At 39.4% G+C, this 19,200-nt stretch overlaps 1 protein-coding gene across 1 annotated transcript in view; it reads right to left on the bottom strand.

Annotated features, from left to right (window-relative positions):
- SV2C (synaptic vesicle glycoprotein 2C) overlaps positions 1–5,923 on the bottom strand; it is a 107,222-nt gene extending 101,299 nt beyond the window's left edge. Inside the window, exon 1 of the mRNA XM_056514750.1 lies at positions 5,675–5,923. The gene's annotated coding sequence lies outside the window, so the exon portion shown is untranslated. The remainder of the gene's footprint in view (positions 1–5,674) is intronic.
- Between the last annotated feature and the right edge of the window lie 13,277 nt (positions 5,924–19,200).

Below are 19,200 nucleotides of genomic sequence, written 5' to 3'. Positions count from 1 at the left end.
CAGTTTAGCTTACAAAAAAATGATACAGGTAAAGCTGTGTTTAACTCTATTAGTATACATATGTAGTTAATATATTAGGTATACATATGCTTACACAAAATGAAATCACGGAATCACAGGAATGGGTCAGACTGGGAGGGACCGCATTGGGTCACCTTTTCCAACCTCCCTGCATAATCTGGGCAATCCCAGAACTCATGGCACAGGATTGCATCCAGATGGTTCTGGATTATCTCCAGTGAGGGAGACTCCACATTGTCTTTGGTCAATCTGTTCCAGGGTCTGGTCACTTGCACAGTAACAAAGTTCTTTCGCATATTCGGGTGCAACTTCCTGTGCATCAGTGTCTGTCCATTGCCTCTTGTTGTATTGCTTGCATACATCAATGAGTTCTCTCTCCCTTGTTTCTTCCCAAGACTTGACAGGCCCAACTTGCTCAGCCTTTTCTCATAAGAGAGATGCTTCAGTCCCCTCATGAACTTTGTCACCCTCCATTGAACTCACTCCAGGAGCTCCATGTCTCTCCTGTCCTGAGGAGCCCAGAACTGGACACAGCACTCCAGGTGAGGCTCACCAGAGCTGAGTAGAGGGGCAGGATCACCTCCCTTCACCTGCTGGCAATGCTCCTCCCAATGTCCCCCAGGATCCCACTGGATTTCTTGGCCACCAGGACACGCTGCTGGCTCATGGACAGCTCTGGTCCAAGAAGTCATTAATTTCTCAGCCTTTGGAACAGTACAGGGAACCACTATTTGTAAGGATGCAGCAACAGCTGCAATTGCCAGATAAAAGCAAAACCCTCTACAGTTAAGGAAGGTGGGGTGGTACAATACATTTTTGCAAAGATATCTTTTTGGGATGAGTACTGCTATACTTACAGAAAGCAAAGTTTATCCTCCAGCTCTATAGAAAATGAAAATGGTGTCAGTTAAAGATACAGAGGCCCTGTCAGGTGATGTGAATAAAGTAGTCTCTCTATTCCACAGTTACCATGGTTAAATGGTAAAACAGTGATTTAATAATTATTTTCCAGAATACATTTCATGAAGCTTTTTCCTATAAGAACCCTCATATGATCATTAAAGGGGAAAAATCCTGCCAGATTCTTTAACGCTGCTACCAACTGTATGCATTGCAACACGGATTATCCGTCAAAAATCAAGATGTGCTTGTGAGACACAGACTTCCACTCTAGAACAAAGCACATAACTAGGCCCATGCAGCCACGACCACTGAAATAACCTGCAGTGAAAGAGAGAGCCAGCTACAGGGATGCTGCTTTCTCTTAAAAAAAAAAAAAAATCTTGCGGCTGGCAAGGAAACATGAAGCTGCAGCAGCACCATGTTTTTTATGAGTCCCAGATCAATATAAAGCCTTGTGTGCTGAAGCAGAAAAATTATGTGGTAGGTGTCATTTGTATTTTTAATGTGGTGGATCTTTAGTTCAATTAGAAATATTTGGATGGAATCCCCACCTAATCATGAAAGTCTCTGATGTTTTTTTGATGCATTGCAAGTCTTTACTGTCAGCAGTCGTCAGCAGAAACACAAACAGAGGTAAGAATTCAGTTTTAAAAATGAAACTATGCTAATGACATCTTAATAGTATTACAGTGAATTACACTGCATTACACCTTTAAGCAATTTTGTTCATTGTGTATGCAACATTTAAACTTTTATTAGCCTCTCTAGGTGAGAAAATGACTGAGAGTTGGAACCACAGAGAAGCAAGGAATGTGCTCGATGTTGCTTTACTCCATTTGTTGTTTTGTTTTGTTGTTTTTTTTCTTACAAGAAGACAAATGCTTCAATAATAATCATGCTAAAGAAATTCACATTTTATTATATTTCATGCAATTTGAGAACAAACCTGATTAATAGATCACTGACCTGTAACATATGTATTTACACGAGAATACATACTCTGTATGTTTAGGCTGTGTAGCAATATACAAAACAAGGATGAATTAAAGGTGATACGTTATCAACCACTGCTTTATAGAAAAAGATGCCCACCGTGTTTTGCAACATACTAGAGAATACATAACATTTAATTTAAAACTGAAGCAGTTTGCTAAGTTAAAAGAAAAATTTAACTACCTTTTTCATTGTGATGTTGATAGTTTGAGCACACTTTCAATATTTTTTCCATTATATTGCTTACAAACACTTAAAAGAAAACAAGCTGTAGATCTAGTCTTCTGAGTCATTTTACAAAGACTCCATTCTGTTCAAAAGGAAAATGCTATGCCCTACATCAAATGAAAGCAGTGGCAGCAGCTGTGAGTTCCCTATCACAGGTTTGCAAACACATTTAATCTAATTGATGAGCTTTTGTTTAAACATGCATTGATATGCATCCTGTGGTGCGTATGGGTTGCAAAGATTTACAGCATATATACCCCAAGTGATCTGCCTGTGATGCTGAAACAACTTTTACAACATTGAGAATGTGAAATATTTTTATTTATACTTTTTATACTTTCATCAAAGAAAAAGAATCACAAAGAAACAAACAAATAAACCAAACAACAAAGAAAATAAAAATAAAAAGGAAAAACTAAAAAGGGAAAGGAAAAGGAAAAAGGAGAAAACCAAAAGCAAACAAACAAAAAATCCACCCAAAACCAAAAACAAACAACTAACCAAACCCCTAGATAAGTGTATAGCTGAATTCATTCTAATTCGCACTGAAACCTACAATTCAATTCACCCGGATTTAACAGAATAATCAGAACCACTGTGGATAAACTTTTGTCAGTTGTGCTTTGGAGCACAAAAAAGCTAATTTGAAATCTGCCATTAGTGCAAGTACCTTACACAAGCTTACATTCCCAGGCACATATATATTCTATCACAGCTTTCACATTCTCACCTGAGGTAACACCATATTTTGTAAACATCACATATTTTCATATTATTTTCCTTTTTTGCAAACATCTTTCTTTCATGTTGCTCAGAACTGAGAAAAAAACAAATACCTTTGCTTTATTATTATTGAAAAGAAATTAGATTTCTCAAATATATAACCAGAAAACATATGATTTGATTTTATTTGGTGAAAAATCCATTTATCCCAAAAGCAATGGCATGTAATTTAACAACAAATTGCCATCAGAGGAGCTCTGTGTCTAGTCAGTGCCACTGATATTCAGGGTCATTTTTATTGAAACACCATAGGAATATACAGACATTAAACAAATTATTGTTGTTTGTTTTTCCTCAAGTATAGTTTCAAGATGTTTGGAGGCTCAAAGTGAATCAATCATTTTAACTGACTGACAGTCTTTTTCTCTGTGTTTGGCGTACGCAAAGCTTTCCTCCAAATAGAAGTAAAAGTCCACTTGGAACTTATTGTGACTATTTTATTAAATTCTTCATTTCTTTGGAATACAGAAAAGCGGTACTTCTTGCTCCCACAATTAAGGAAACAGATTTTAAAAACAAAAACAAAAACAAAAAAAAACAAAGACAAAAAAACCAAAAACAAAACCACAAAAAAAACCCCAAAAAACCCCCCAAAAAACAACAACAACAACAACAACAACAACAACAACAACAACAAAAAAAAACCCACAACACTAAAATAGTAAGCTATAATTCAGGGAAATTGCAGAAAATGTGCAGGTGAGAGGGAAAGAATAGTGTTGGGTTTACCATGCTGCTTTGTTCTCCAAGAAAATACTGAATAGGTGTTCAGTTACAGGGAGAACTATGAACAATTTACAAGATGGTGAAACTGTTGTTTTCATTCCCATGAGAAGCTCAACCTATGACAAATAAATTGTTAAACTTCTATTCGGGAGGATACGTGACACATTTAAAACAGGACCCTTTCACTCAGAGAAGTTGGAGGGAAAGTTCGAATAGAAGTATACTATTTACAATTAATCCAATCAGAGACCTTCATTTGGTTAGTATGTTGGTTTGCTGGTTTTTTCCTGAAGCACTTTGTAGCTTACTGTGAATTCATCAGGATAATCCTTCCAACATTTCCTTACAGCTCTAGTTCCAGTTCTATCGGCAATTTTTTTGAGAAGCAGTAATTTTTGGCATAGTTTGTGCCACCTTTACAGATGAATTCAGCAGCTCCCTCTCTCTCCTAAGGCAGAAGTTCCTGTTAGCTCCCTGCACTGCAGTGCAATGCAGCCCAAGTACCAGCAGTACCAAGTGTGTGTGTCTGAGTAGGTTTCCCTTGTGTTGTACTAACCTCTGCAATCCATCCCCCCCTCCATCAGAGATACACTCAGCAGCGTCCTAACCCTTCGCAGAAAGGAGAGCAGCATACTATCAATCACAGAGGAGCCTGGGTGATCTCAGCATCTTTCGATGAGACAGTCTCCCTCCTCCCCACCTATCTTTATATGCTTCTTCCTTATCTTTCCCTTCTCTCCTCAACCCCCTCCTTTCTGTACAGATGTGCTGTACACCCCAGCCAGGATGATTCAGCTCCCACCCTCGCCCCCTACTCACACTGCGCCCACAGTGTTTTGCAGGATTAAGCTCCTAAGTCTCATCAGTGACCTACACGTTCAATTACCCACATGCCGCCCAGCCCTCCAGTCCCCGGCGCGTCCTGCCTCCACTCAGGACTGCCATACCAGCTCCTATGCCTCTTTTAATTCCTCAGGCTCCTCTACCCTGCAATCCTCTTTAAATTAGGTGGCTGTTTCCTCAAAAAGCCTCACCATCCCATGGGTCTTTCTAACCCTAGGACTTGGACTATACTTTTCATCGCTGTGACTTCTCTGTTCTCTCCTTCCCCCATATGCCTGGATCATCTCGGGACCTAAATTCCCAAAGCCCCTTGCAAAGCAGGACTTAGCATATTTTGGAGAACTCCTTTTCTGAAGCTGCAGAGAAGGAAATCACTCCCTACCCCTTACGAGTCAAGAATACCAAATTATTTTCTCAACATAGTCAATGTGAGTGACAATTCTTGAAGGAAGTCTATAATGAGAAAAGCAACAGTGTTCACAAAATCACTCAAATTGGTCATTCTCTTTGTTTTATCACCCCCGCACCCTTCCTTTCTGTTGCAAGGTCTGAAACGCTGGTTGTTCCCTCCCTAACAGATCTTAGAAAGTGCCGGTTCCCTGAGGAACTGGTATAGACTCTGAATTGAATTGAATTTCTGCATCTTTGGTTTTCCTAGCATCCTTACTGCTAAGACATCTGCGAACTTGTTTTCCTCAAACATCTGGAGTCTGCGAACCTCGACACCCCTGGTTTTTGCTCCCCTAGCGTGCAAAAGTTTCGGCTTTAATAAGCAAAATTCTACAGCGAAGATTAGACGCTCATACCCCCTCGCATCTGTGTAACCCGCTGTCTCTGTGCACAGACCGAGATCTGGACGGAGCTGGAGTGAGCAGCAGCCGAGCACAGAGTGCTCACGCTCACCGCGGAGATGAGAGGGAGCCCCGCGCTCCCGTCCAGCGCCCGACCTGCCCCGAAGAGAGCTCTGCCCCTTCCCCGGCAAGCAAGACCCCTCGAAGTCCCGTGAAGAAGTTAAGTCAAGCATGCAAAAAAAAATTAAAAAAAAAAAAAAAAAAAAAAAAAAAAAAAAAAAAAAATTAAAAAAAAAAAAAAAAAAAAAAAAAAAAAAAGCGGGTGGGGAGGGGGAAAGTTGCTCTCGAGCAGTGGCGGCAGCCCGAGTGCCCGGAGCATCACTTACCGGGGAGCAGGCGGCCGAGAGGCGCGGCAGCTCCCTCCGCTGCCGCCGCTGCTGCTCCCGCTCGCCGCGAAGCTGCGGGAGCGAGCCAGAAGCCTCTCGGAGGAGCCGCGGAGCGTGACAGCCAGAGGAGGGGCGGACCGGAGCGGCTGTGTGGGCTCCGCGCTGCGGTGGAGCCTCTGCGGCAGCGCCGGCGGAGCGGGAGCGGCGCGGCGGCACCGGCAGCGCCCGGGGCGGGGGCGCGGCCAGGGCGAGCCCGCCGCAGGCAGCGCCCGGAGCCCGCCGAGCCAGCACAGCAACGCCCCCGCCCCCGCACGGAGGGCCAGCCGCCGTGCAAACAGCCCTTTTTCCCGCTAGAAGAGAAAAATCGAAATAGTGACGCTCACGCATTCACTTTATTACGGAAGGCAGTGTTTTATGAGAGGTGAGGGCAGGGGAGAGCGTATGAAATTGCTTGCTCCAGAACAGGTTGCAAGAGGCCCGATGATCATCCAGAGATCACTGCATCCCTCCTCTTTACTCTCCTCCCAGAGTGCGATCCGTGAACACTTTGCAGCAACAGTTAGAACCTGCCTGTGCTCCACACGCAGGGACTGAGAGTGAAGATCAGTGTTGGTGCAGGAAGTCCCACAAGCAATATCCACTTTCCTGAGTGGAGAAATTCCTGACTGCAAGATGAGTGAAGCATTAGAACAGATTGCCCGAAATGATAGTGGACCCTTATCCTACATGGATCGTAAGAAAACATCAGAAAAACATGTTTATAGGTGATTGATTGTTTTAGGACAAACAGGTAAAACAGATTAGTTGTGAAGCCTTTTTTTTGACAGTAGGAAGTTATTCTGTTTATTACCCTAATCAACTTACATTTAATGTAGTGGCATCAAGAACTGAAAACTACATTGTAACTTTGTCACACACGATGCTGAGAGCCATTGTAGATCAAAGAACATGAAGGTAGTTCCTCCTTTATGGTTGTATACATTTACCTGTAATTGCATTGACAAAGTGTGTAATGTGACAAGCACCGTGACATTGCCAAAATAAAGATGTGAGAGAAAGTGAACAGGTAGACTCCATATTAAAAATCAGCAAATATTCAACCAGCTTTATTAGCAAATATGAGATTTGGATTCATCTTTCGAAAATATATTATTCCACAAAATATTCCTGTAGGAGAAAGGTAGGGTAATGGGCAGGTACTATCATTTCCCTTGTCCCATATTCTACACATGCCAAGTGTGTAATTGCACACACGTAATTACAGAATTGTAATTTCTGATAGTCCATCTGCCTTTGAGTCTCCCTGTCAATATTTGTGAGGTTATGTGTTTTGAAATATTTTTCTTTTCCTCTGTTCTTAAGCAAAAGACTCAAATAGCAAAGGAAAGTGGCTTATTGATTTGCTACCCAGGGGAAAATCTCAACGAACTATGCATGGAGTGCTGTCAAGTGTGAAACACAAGTAGAGAAACAGAAAACGCCTGTTACTTTTCTGTCCTTTTCAGTAATCCTAGCATTAGAAAATTGCACCTGGTGTTATGAAACAGCACTTCAGTAAAAATATTGAATTTGTCATATGCAATATATAAAAAGAAAAAAGATTCCAAAATTTTCATATGGCAACAAAAGAAATTTATTTGCTATACAAATAAGAATGGTGACAAAATGTCATTTCCATCCATTTACAGTTGACTCTTTAACAGGAAGACACCTGTGTATAAAATGCATCTTAAGCCAATGCTACAGTATTTTACTGAAATAAACTGATTAGGATACAGGCCTGCTCCTTCTGAGTTCTTGAGCACATATAACAACTATGAAAGAAAGAAACAACATCAAGTTTGGGACTAAAATGACAAGAAAAAAAATCACTTGGTAAAAGCAAAATGGACAAACTCATTATTTTTAACCTTACCCTCAGAATCCACGGTGAAAGGACCACTACAGCAGGCACCTTCCTCCTCCTCCACTGTATTAGAGGGAGGGATATTTGTGAGATAGGTCTGTAGGCATTTGGTAGCAATAAGGAAGATGGATTTAAAGACGAAAACAAGCGTTTTATCCACAGAAGTAAGAAGTGTGCAGTTTCACAGTAAGGTTAAACTGATGTAACACTGTGCTTCTGTTAGAGACATTGGTTCTTCCATTTGCTCTTCATCCTGTCACTTTCTTAACATCAACTTTATCACTTTTGTGACTTCATGATTAAATGGGCTGGTGAGTGAATCTGCCTTCAGAATAACTCTAGAAACCAAAGGAAAGTATGTCAAAGTGTGGTGGGTTTTCTCCTAGACCAGTGGCTGACTACTTGTCTCAGGCTGAGTTATGACGATGCTGAACCTGCAGCCCATATTTGGGACTGATTGTGCCAGCTCAGATAGTTTGCTGTGAGATGTGAAGCATCATTGAAGTAAAACCATATAATGTCTCCTTGATCCGTTTTCTATCCATGAAGAGTATTTGTATGAAAGAAGAATTTTATTTTCCCCTAAAAGCCCCTCAACTGCAGGTTGGCAGGAAGCAGTTCTTATTCTTACCACTAAGAAAGACACCCTGAGGTTGATTGCCTGCCTTCTGACAATTTAGATGAAAAAATATCTCCCAAGAATTTGAGAACTCTACAGAGACTATCTCCATTTTTCCTCTTCCTGGATCTCACGGTTTAGACCTTACTGAAATTTGCTCTCTTTCTTACCAAACAAAAAATTTTATATTTATATGCATTCATTTAAGTTTCTGATATATGTTGCTCTGTCAGTTTTCTGTAGAGACTATGACACATCTAGATTTTTTCATTTACAGCTGTCACAGACCAAATAGCACATTATTTATTGCTACTGGATGACCCTAGAATATGACCACAAACACATTACATTCCTTCTCCAAAAGGACAAAACCAAAGATGTTCTTTCTAGTTGTTTTAAGAACAACAAAACCTAAGTAGCATTACTTTGTAAAGCAATTGAAAAGTTCCGATCTTAAATATATATTATTTATCCCGTATTGGCTTTAAAAGTATATAGCAAATAAATGTCTGTGTAGGTAGTACTGTATCTACTGAAATACTGTAGGTAATTTGCCACCATTATTATTTTTATGTATTTTAACCTGACCCTTAAATGTTTGTCTGTGACATATTAGCTTTGTTTCTCCATTATTTCCTTTTCAGGGAATAAATACAGTAACATCTGACTATAGAACCATCTTAAAATAGCAACAAGAAAAGACTGATGGCATTCCCCTTGAAACCAAAGTTAAATTCTTCACCGAACTAGGATCCTACATCAAACTACATGTTCCTTTTATATGAGTTCCACCTTTAACACTGTTTCAATCCTACAAGTAATTTCCTTGACTTAAACGGAGCAATGGGAAATGAATAGAATATAGATGTAAAGCACATAGAAACATTGGAGGTTAATCTTCAGCAAGGGGTCAGGGACCCACAGGAATGCTCTGAGCTGCTGTGGTAAACAGCTTACCTCAGCCACGAAAGCACTTCACTATTCTATTGTATCCTGTGTATAAACCTCTCAGACTTCATCCATGCACAGTGACCTGAGGGAAGCATTTGGACACTCCATTCTTCCAAATAACTAACAGCAGGAAAAAGCCACCTAAACATACTGAACAAATTCATTATGACTTCAGGTGACAGAGAGAGAAAAAAATGTCTACACATTTTCTCAAAGAAAAGAAAAATAATTCAGTTTTCTTTAGTTATGCATGAGATATTGTCTGAATTTGACCCTAAAGATTGTGTATCATTATGTTTAGCAACAGCCAATTGAAAATATTACACAAATATGAAGAAGACTGCAATGAAAGGGGAAAATCTGATATTTCTTTGTCAAATGTTTAAATAGTCTCTGTGGAAGCAATTCATTCCCATGATAAACACCTTTCTTGTGTCCTGATAAAACAAACAAAGAACTGTGACAGGTTAAGGCTACCTCCCATTTATCAAAAGATTCTCTATTTCTTTTAAGATTAAAGGTGAAGAATCACTAAATAAATCTTCACATAATGGAGGAAGGAGCAACCTGATAGCTAAATACTCTACCAACAGGAGGACTATTAATATAAAAATCCTGTTGGTACTTATTCCCATAGCATTTGTTTTTGTTTTTTTCTAAATGTGCTTGTTTGCTGACTAAATTTCAGAATCTGATTTGCAGGAATGAGTGACTTTCTAGATAAGGAATATTAAATATGTGTTTCCTAAATCCTAGCTTAGGGTCTTCTGCTGATCCACTGCACTGTCCTTGAACAGATAATTTTCTCAAGCTTCTGTTTCCTTTCTTGTTCATTAGTGTCTTGTTTATTTAAAATTTTTTGTCTTTGCACAGAATAACATGATCTCACTGCTGTCACGACTGAGTAGTTTAGGTCGCTCAAAGTATCAGCATCAAAGCTATTACAGAAGTTTATATAAAATTGAGAAAGAACAACAAAACTTGATGGTGAGGTTCACTCTTACTACATGGATGAAACATACAAAGGAAAAATGGATTAGAATCAATTTAGAATAATTTACACAGAGTCTAGAACTGAAAAAGGATAAGGATGCAAGATAATCCTGCTGGTTAATGTGGTTCAGAGGGGACTCCCTTGGTTTCCAAACTCCTGGCAGAACTTAGGAGTGGCTGAGTTAATGCCTATTGCAGGCTTGGTCCATGGTTTATGTCTAAAGGATTTGGCAGCACCTAATTATTTGTTAATCTAATATTTACAGAGCAATCCAGTAGGATTTACTACCATCACAAGAGTGGCTTGAATACAGAGACCCAAGATGGCAACATTCATCCTATACATGTTACAGGTTCTCTGAATTAGTTTGTACACACACACACACAGACCTCCCTCGAGTGAAGGTTCAGACCACCACAACTGCATACAGAATTGTTGGCATAGTTGGTAATTTGTAATTCACTCACTGATCTCTCTCAAATGTAAAAGTCTTAGGCCATTATTTCTTAAAGATCATTGAATGATCCTAACTAAGTACTGTATTTTGGTGAACTCCTGGGGAATGCTCTTCATATAAAAGAGTTCTCTTCAGTGCTGTAGATATTTACTGTGTCAAGGCCTAAATTTGCAACAGGATAAATCCTGGTTTACTTCCTATATTGAACTTGAGGTGAGTTCTGAATCATATGTAGTATGCACTTCAAAATTTGTTTCTTTTTTGAACTTCATATGGCTTCTGTGTTTGATCATTCTTCTTAAAGCAATTTCTGATTCTTCCATGTATTGCTTGGAGAGGCTTATTCTTATGGTTTACAGAGCAGTAGAGGCTATATCATACCAAAGTATGTACTGGTATGTAGTGGTCCCAAAACTGGGGATGGTATGGCAGTACTGGTAAGAAAAGTTATTGATCAGAGAACAAAGATATGAGGTAAATCCAGAGAAGGGTGAGTTATTCAAAGTCATAAAAGTGAAAGAGGGATGAAAGGAATGCAAAGTATCTCATGATTTTCAGTTACTGTTTGATAAAAAGAGAGATGAATTTAAAAGTTGATGAATACAATTAAATGTGTGCAGCAAAACCAATGTCTTCTATGTGCAGAGAGGTATGATCCATAATGCCAAACCCTGCTACAGTAGGCTTTCCTTTTAGTATGTGTCATTGATTTTCTCATACTGGATAACTTCACTGGTTTGGGTTTTTAAAAATATATCTGGTTTTTAAAAACAAACAAATAAGAATCTGTTTCTATGGTGTGGCTGATCAATGCAAGCAGTTTTAAAGCTTTTTCACCTCTAACATGGCATATGGACTATGGCATGTTCCTTCTAAATAAAATCCATAAAGTGCATTTCCAGATTTCCAACAGGCAGTGCTGAAGTACCAGAGGTTGTGCAATGACCCCTTATTTTCATTTTTGCACCTGCATCCTCTGAGATATTATTCTCTGAGGCTAGATAAATGGCATGCAGTTACCATGAAATTATCCCAGGACTACCTTTCAAATGAAAAATATACTGAATAACATATATTATAATTTAAAATCTGTAAACAAATCATGTATATAATCTGTTTCTTCAATCACAAAGGTACAGTCTTCCTGAGGACATCTCAATGATGCATATGGTGCCTCTGAGTGTTGATTCTTGCATACGTGTTTAAGGAATAATAAAATCTGTGTAAATCACTACTTGACTTAGATTTCCCTGTAGCATCTGTGAGCATCTGAATAGACTTGGAAGCCTTGTTTGTAGCATGAAGCTGGAACATATCACATAGCTGAAACCTTAGTTGATATGTTAGGTTCAGATAGAATGTGGATATACAGCAAGTTTAATGGCCTACATTTGAGCAGCATTGTGTATTCATCATCTCCTTTTAGATTTTTTTTTTTTTTTCAAATAAGGAAGTGCAACAAGTGTGTTTGTCTTAATGAATTTCTAAGAAAAAAATAATAATCCTGTAACTAACAGAAATTCCACAGAAGATTTTAGGGGCTTGGGGGTTCTTTCCATTACGTATATTGCTCCATTCTTTGAAGGTATTTATAATCAAATTAGAGACCAGAATCAAGCCAGAAGAAACTTCAGTTCCAAAGACAAAACAGTAACAGGAATTATGAAATAGGTCTATATAAAATGCACAGCAGTGTAAATGGATGATTCACTGTGGACTACAACAGAGTTTTTTGTAAGAAGTGGAAGAAAAAAAACACAATTAGCACACATCAAGTGTGCTTTGCACAGGCATTGCTCATTCTGGATTAAGTTAATGAAAAGAATCTGATTTTCCTGGAACTGTTTTAATCAGCCCAGAAACTCCAGGAGTCTCCTTAATTCTTTAGCACCCTGAGTATTAAGCACTTCAAAACCTGTACCAGATTCTTTTCTATTATATCTTTAGAACTATCTTGAAAGAATTTGAAAGTTTAAAAGCACCTGTATATAATAGGTGCTTTTGTGGACCATATTTCAGGAAGTATTTTCATTTGGAAAGAATAATCTATATCTGAAGGCAAACTATTTGATGATTATTTGGTCCTTTAGGGACTCCTCTCCTCTCCTCTCCTCTCCTCTCCTCTCCTCTCCTCTCCTCTCCTCTCCTCTCCTCTCCTCTCCTCTCCTCTCCTCTCCTCTCCTCTCCTCTCCTCTCCTCTCCTCTCCTCTCCTCTCCTCTCCTCTCCTCTCCTCTCCTCTCCTCTCCTCTCCTCTCCTCTCCTCTCCTCTCCTCTCCTCTCCTCTCCTCTCCTCTCCTCTCCTCTCCTCTCCTCTCCTCTCCTCTCCTCTCCTCTCCTTCAGTGTCACTTGACTCCAGTGCATCCCAAGGGATCTACTAACACGAACCTGGATCCCTCCTGCCATTTTGGGATGGGTCACAACCCCAGACAATGAGTAGTGCAAGGCACAGCAACCCTTGGACTGTTTTATGCTTTAGGATCAGGAGTCAAATTTTTGTATTTTAAACTAGCAGAGATTTTGCATTTTGGCAAGAGTAGAGCTGAGCTGAGAATCTGCTTAGAGTACTTGTAGTTGTGTGCAAGTAATGTGTTCCAAGAGGCTGTCTCATTTCAAATATAATTCTATAAAACATTTCAAAAATAGAATGGAGTCTGTAGAGTCCATCCATAAAGCTACTTCTGAGTCAAGGAATAAGGAGAATTCTGAATTTTTAATCTAAATTTCTACCTGAATCACCAACATAAATCCAATCCTCTGGTTGCTGCCACAGCTGGAGAAGTAAGTCTGAAATTTGACCATTTTCCCTGCATCCCAGAGTAACATGAACCACATGCATATATATACATACACACACATACACACAGATATATATATATATATATATATATATATATCTACACACACATATCACACATATCCCTTCTCCCAGAGAAGTGGTCATGGTATCACTCCCAAATTGACAAACCTACAATTATCATGTCATCTTTGAAAGACAGGTTTGAAACATCTTGTTTCTTCCAGTGATCACTTTTTTATATAAGGGGAGGGTGGGAGATGTCTTAATAAATATTCACATGAGTAAAAACTCACAAAAATGACTAGGTTATTCTGAAGGATGTTTATTTTTGAGTCTTCCCCTCTTAATGATGTTTTGTCTTATCTATATTATAAAATCATGCCTGGTGAAATAATTCACAGAATAAATATAAAAATGCTCAGTAAATCTTTTCCAATGTTAGATAATTAATTTTATCATAATGTTCACAATACTTGTATTATGATTATTCTATTTCTGGTCAGTATAATTTATTCAACGTTTTCCTTGAACAATTTTTCTAGCTGTGTTTTGCAGGTTTTCAATTAGTTTTCTTTCTCTGATATTATTTTTGATATCAAGAATGCTTAGTTCCCGAGGAAACTTGTATAAAAAGCTCATCTGAAATCAAATTTATTTTACATCTAGGGAGTCATAACCAAAACTGATGAACTTTTAATGGAGCATTTGAATTTTACATAGGTCTGTACTTTTAAAGAGAATACCAAAATAGTAATGCAAATTAATAAATATTTGGACCAAAAGCACCAAATAGAAAATATTATCCTGAAAGATTTCTGTCTTACGCTGCTGTTTCATAAACAAGTCAAAGATTTTATTTAGATTAATCACTGTTTTTGCAGAGATGTGCAGCTGCAGTTGATCACATCTCCTACTTATCAACTTACAAATTATTGAGCTAATTTCATTTTTGGCTGAGATCACGTACATGAAATATAGTAGTACATAAAGGAGATGACAGGAAGAGAAAAGTCAGCTTTCTTCATCTAATGATATTTTTCTGAAAACACACATTCAAATTACAAATTTTGTTGCTAGGAGCAACACTATACAAAGTATTTTCCCAGCTGCCTTAGTTATTACAGCTCTGTCTACTTATCATCACATGTATTCTCTACATATAATGTACTCACTACTAATTTCATTTTCATACCCTTCCAAGTCAAACATTTCTTCCAGAAAGCCCACAGAGACAAATATCCAAAAGGCTGTTTTGTTCCAGTAAAACATCCGGAAACAGGATGATGTCAGAGGAGAAGCAAGCAGAAAATATCACAGTTAATAAAAATACTTTTTCTTTTTTTTCCCAGGACACTGAAAATAGCACCTCTATGCTCCTATTTGAAATTCTCTGGCTCTAAGATGGAGGAGCTTCTGAAATTGAGTCTGTTGGCAGATATGCTGAATGAATATACATCCAAGAGCTCATAGCCTGAACCAGCAGAGTCAACAAATCTAAGAAAATTCAGACCACTGAAACTGGAGAATTCTGGGGATGAAGTTGCTGACAGGTAAAATTATGTTAACCTCCATCTTTTGTACTTGAAAAATCAGTATAAATCTAATAATTTCTGCCTCTAATTACCTGATTTATGTTCTGCCATGAATTTACTACAAAAGTTCATGTACATGAAGTCATAAAATACTCTGAGTTGGAAGGACCATTGAGTCCAACTCCTGGCCCTGCACAGGAGATGCCAAAAAGTAACACAAGGTGCATGAGAGCATTGTCCAAATGCTTCTTGAATTCAGAAAGGTTTGGTACTGTGCCTACTTCCCTGGGGAGCCTGTTCCAATGACAAACCACTCCTTGGGTGGGTCCTAGGACCTGATATCCAGACTAAACCTTCCCTGATTCAGCTTCGTGGACTCAAGTCCTGTCACTGGTCATCACTGGTCATGAGAGTGAACAGATCAGTGCCTGCCCCTCCTCTCTGCTTCACAAGGAAGTTGGACCTGCAGTGAGGTCTCCCCTCAATGTCCTCCAGGTTGAACAGAACAAATGACTTTTGCTGCTCCTCCTAAGGCTTCCCCTCCAGACCCTGCAGCATTTTTATTGCCCTCCTTTGGACACTCTCTGACAGTTTTATGTCTCTCTCACACTGTGACACCCAGAGCTGCCCCCAGCACTGGAGGTGAGACTGCCCCAGTGCAGAGCAGAGCAGGACAATCCCCTCCCTTGCCTGGCTGGTGATGCTGCCCCTGATGTCCTCCAGGACAGGGGTGGCCCTCCTGGCTGCCGGGGCACTGCTGACTTGTGTGCAACTTGCCACAGACCAGGGCCTCCAGCTCCCATTCCATGTTGCTGCTCTCCAGCCTCTCATTCCCCAGTCTGTGCACACATCCAGGGTTACCCCATCCCAGGTGCAGAATCTGTTACTTGCCCTTGTTAAGCTTTACATGGTTGGTGATTGTCCATCTCTCTCATTTGGTGAGATCTCTCTGCAGGACCTCTCTTCTGTCAAGGGAGTCAACAGCTCCTCCCAGTTTAATATTGTCTGAAAATTTAATATTCTTTCGAGTCCTTCAGATACAATAACATATAGAACTTTGCCTAAACATGATTACCCATGTTTGGATGTTGAATCTGAAGTGCTTCTAGGAATCTGATCATCAAGTTGAGCACCCACAAAGACAAATGAAGGCAAATTATGTCAGTGATTAGGTCTGGATTGAAAAAAGTTGTGATAACAAATGTCAGGGAGTAGTAGAAGCAGGCTGCTCAGCAAGGGAAACAGGAAGATAAACATGACAGTAAGGCAGGCAGGAGCAGAGACAAGGAGCAGAGGCTCACAGCACCCCAATAAGGCAAGCAGGATGGGTCCAGTGACAGTAACAAGGTTCAGCTAAGAATCCCAATCCTCAGACAAGTTCAGAGCCACGAGGTAGGTCCAAGGTCAAGGCAGGAAGTTGAGTCAGCAAGTGAGTGACAGGATCAGATCTGAGGACAGTAAACAAGACCAGCCACAGCTCAGTGACAGACAAGTCCACAGAGATCAGATGGGTCTGGGATGAAGGCAGATTGGCAGGTCAGGGATGGAGTCACAGGGGCATATGGCCAGACAAGTGAAGACACAGTGGAGACTGGAGGCAAGGGTCGGAGCTTGAAAGGAGCTCCTGAGCGAGGGGGACAGGCTGTCACTTCCCTCAGCACTGTCTCACACAGCAGTTTCTCTGGGGCAAGGCTGGGCAGCTGCACTGCAAAGCCTGGCCCTGAGTCCCCGCAGCCATCTCGCCCAGAAGGGAGAACACGGTCAGGTCCCTGCCGCCTTATTTCCAGCCCTACCAGGAAAGTGGGTTTCAGCCGACCTACTGCATCCTATGAGCACACTTATCTTTTGTAACCTTTACTCATGATCTAGTTTTTGGGTTTTAGATATGTGTTTGAGGAAAAAAGGGCTTGTACTATAACAGAGCTTTTCTGGAGAAATTTCCAAAGCATGCTCATCTTTAGCAACACACGTTATTAATATACTTGCAGATTTTATGCATTTGATATACATAATACTTACGTTCATTATATTAAATGCCTAGAAATACATATATATCTCTTTATCTATATTGCTTACTGTACACACACATACATATATTAATGCATAACCTGACATATATCCAATTTGTGTTAAGGTTTATTCTCAGAATTTCAATTTCCATGTACAATGCGGAAGACAGCCCTTCTTTATACACAGAATCCAAAGCAGTATACTTACAGCAGAGAAAAGGTCAAAACAAGGTTAATAACATTTCTTGACATTTCACAGAAAATATGAGCTCTGTGCATGATAAAAGTTTAAAGGAGCAGCTGGCAATACTGGCAGAAAACTAGTTGAGAAAAATAATCAATATATCAACACAAAAGATAAAAGCTATATGTTAAGAGTAATTAGTAGGGCATTGTAAAGTAGTGGGAATGGTACAATTGCAAGTACAATATTAGCTCAATAATGATGAAAATAACCCAACTGTTTGTTTTGTGAAAGTGATCTTTTTTCCCCCCTAAACATACCGTATTTAGCAACTGGAGAGGAGAAACAAAAACAGAAAAAATGATCGTTAATGGCTTTCAAAGCTCTACAGAATTCAAAAGCTTAACAGACAGAAACACATGTAATTAAAATGAATAAGCACATTTAAAAGAGTTTCTCCTATTAAAAACCTAATTTTTGTTTCAACTTTTCTGCACTTTACAGAGTAAAGTTGAATTCAAAGAAAAAGAGCCAAAGGGTAAGACTTGGAAACAGCCATGAAATACCTTTTCCTAAGAAAAAGCCTCAAGCATGTTTTCTGGACTACAATATTTTTGACAATTTTATCTTGGAAAAAACTTTAGGAAAAAAACACAACTGGGCTTCTAACGTATCCTGTTTCATAAAGACCTGTCACTGAGGTCTCCTTTGTGCAACCTGTATTAAGCTGTGATGCTTCCAGATGCCTTTTGATACCATGCTTACCCAGCCTCAATGGCAGCTGACCCTCTGTTGCTTATTGCTTGCCAAATGACCATTTTTATGGTGTTCAAGGCACACTTCTTTCCTCTAACTCTGTAAGACTGTAATGTTAGCAGTCCTTAAACCGACCTCTGCAGCCACTGGGAATCTGGAACACCAAGAGTGGTGTGGCATCCCTTTGAGCAGGAGAAGGGAGAAGGGGCAGCTGGTGCTGGGTGGGTAGGCTGCAAGGACTTGATAACAGAATTGAAGGCTGTCATCCAGTTTCAGCAGTGTGGTACAGTTTACCCTGTCCACAAATTTTTCTGTCACACCTGAAAGTAAGTGTACCTCTGCTTTATATTTCCAAAATGGGGACACCAGCACTGTCCTGAGTGGGTTAAGGAAGTAGGGGCACCATAATGACTGATAAATCCAGACACCACAACGTGTGCTCTGTAAAAGAGAGAAGATTAAGCTCTTATTATTTTGTAGCACCCTAAAAACCTGCACTAGCCTAGTGGATGTGACCCCTGCATTTCTGCACCACAGATGACTAGTGCTACAGCACTGTGATGGGTTATGAAAGGGCTCTGTTCTCACTTCAGGACGTTTAGAGATGTCAAACTGTTACATATCCACTGAGAATTCAGTCTTACCCTTTTTAATCTTGGCAGATACAGTATTTCTTGTTATGGAATTTTTGAAGATTAGTCTGCCTTGCAAAAAGTCAAAACTAACAAAAAGGATCAAAAAATTTTGGGAAAAACTTAAAGCTAAGTGTAGATCATGACACTTTTTATTTTTTTTCTCTATTTTTAAGATCATGTACACCTCCCAGAAGACTAATGAACGCAGCTCCCAGTTTAAACTTTTTGCTGGAATAATGAACATACTTTTCTCCTAATTCTATTCAGTTTTAGTATATACAGCATATCTTTCATAGGTACTTTTTAAACAAATCTAATGCCACACTACAAGATTAATTGCTGAATGGGATTACAATGTTGTTTGTACAGTTATTGAAAAAAATTATTGAAATTAAGATAATTTATTTAATTCCTTATAGCAAAGCTGCAGTTTGTGGATGTGGAATAGGTGGTCCAAGGAAGAATGAGCAGCCAACTACAGGTAAAAATAGAAAATTCTGTTAAGTTTAAATTTATTTAAATTTGTATAACAGACTGCTTGTTATTCTATTACAAAAAACTCAGAATAGAATCTAAATCTAATTCTACCATAAACCAGGAAATTTATCTATAACCAGGCACAAGCTATATTAAAATATCTATTGTGATTTTACCTGCAGGATTACCCACATGGCCTAAGCATCA

This window comes from Oenanthe melanoleuca, chromosome Z (genome assembly GCF_029582105.1).
Source record: "Oenanthe melanoleuca isolate GR-GAL-2019-014 chromosome Z, OMel1.0, whole genome shotgun sequence".
NCBI lineage: Eukaryota > Metazoa > Chordata > Aves > Passeriformes > Muscicapidae > Oenanthe > Oenanthe melanoleuca.
The sequence above is the reverse complement of the archived record's forward strand: the minus strand, read 5'-3'. Positions and strand labels throughout refer to the sequence as shown.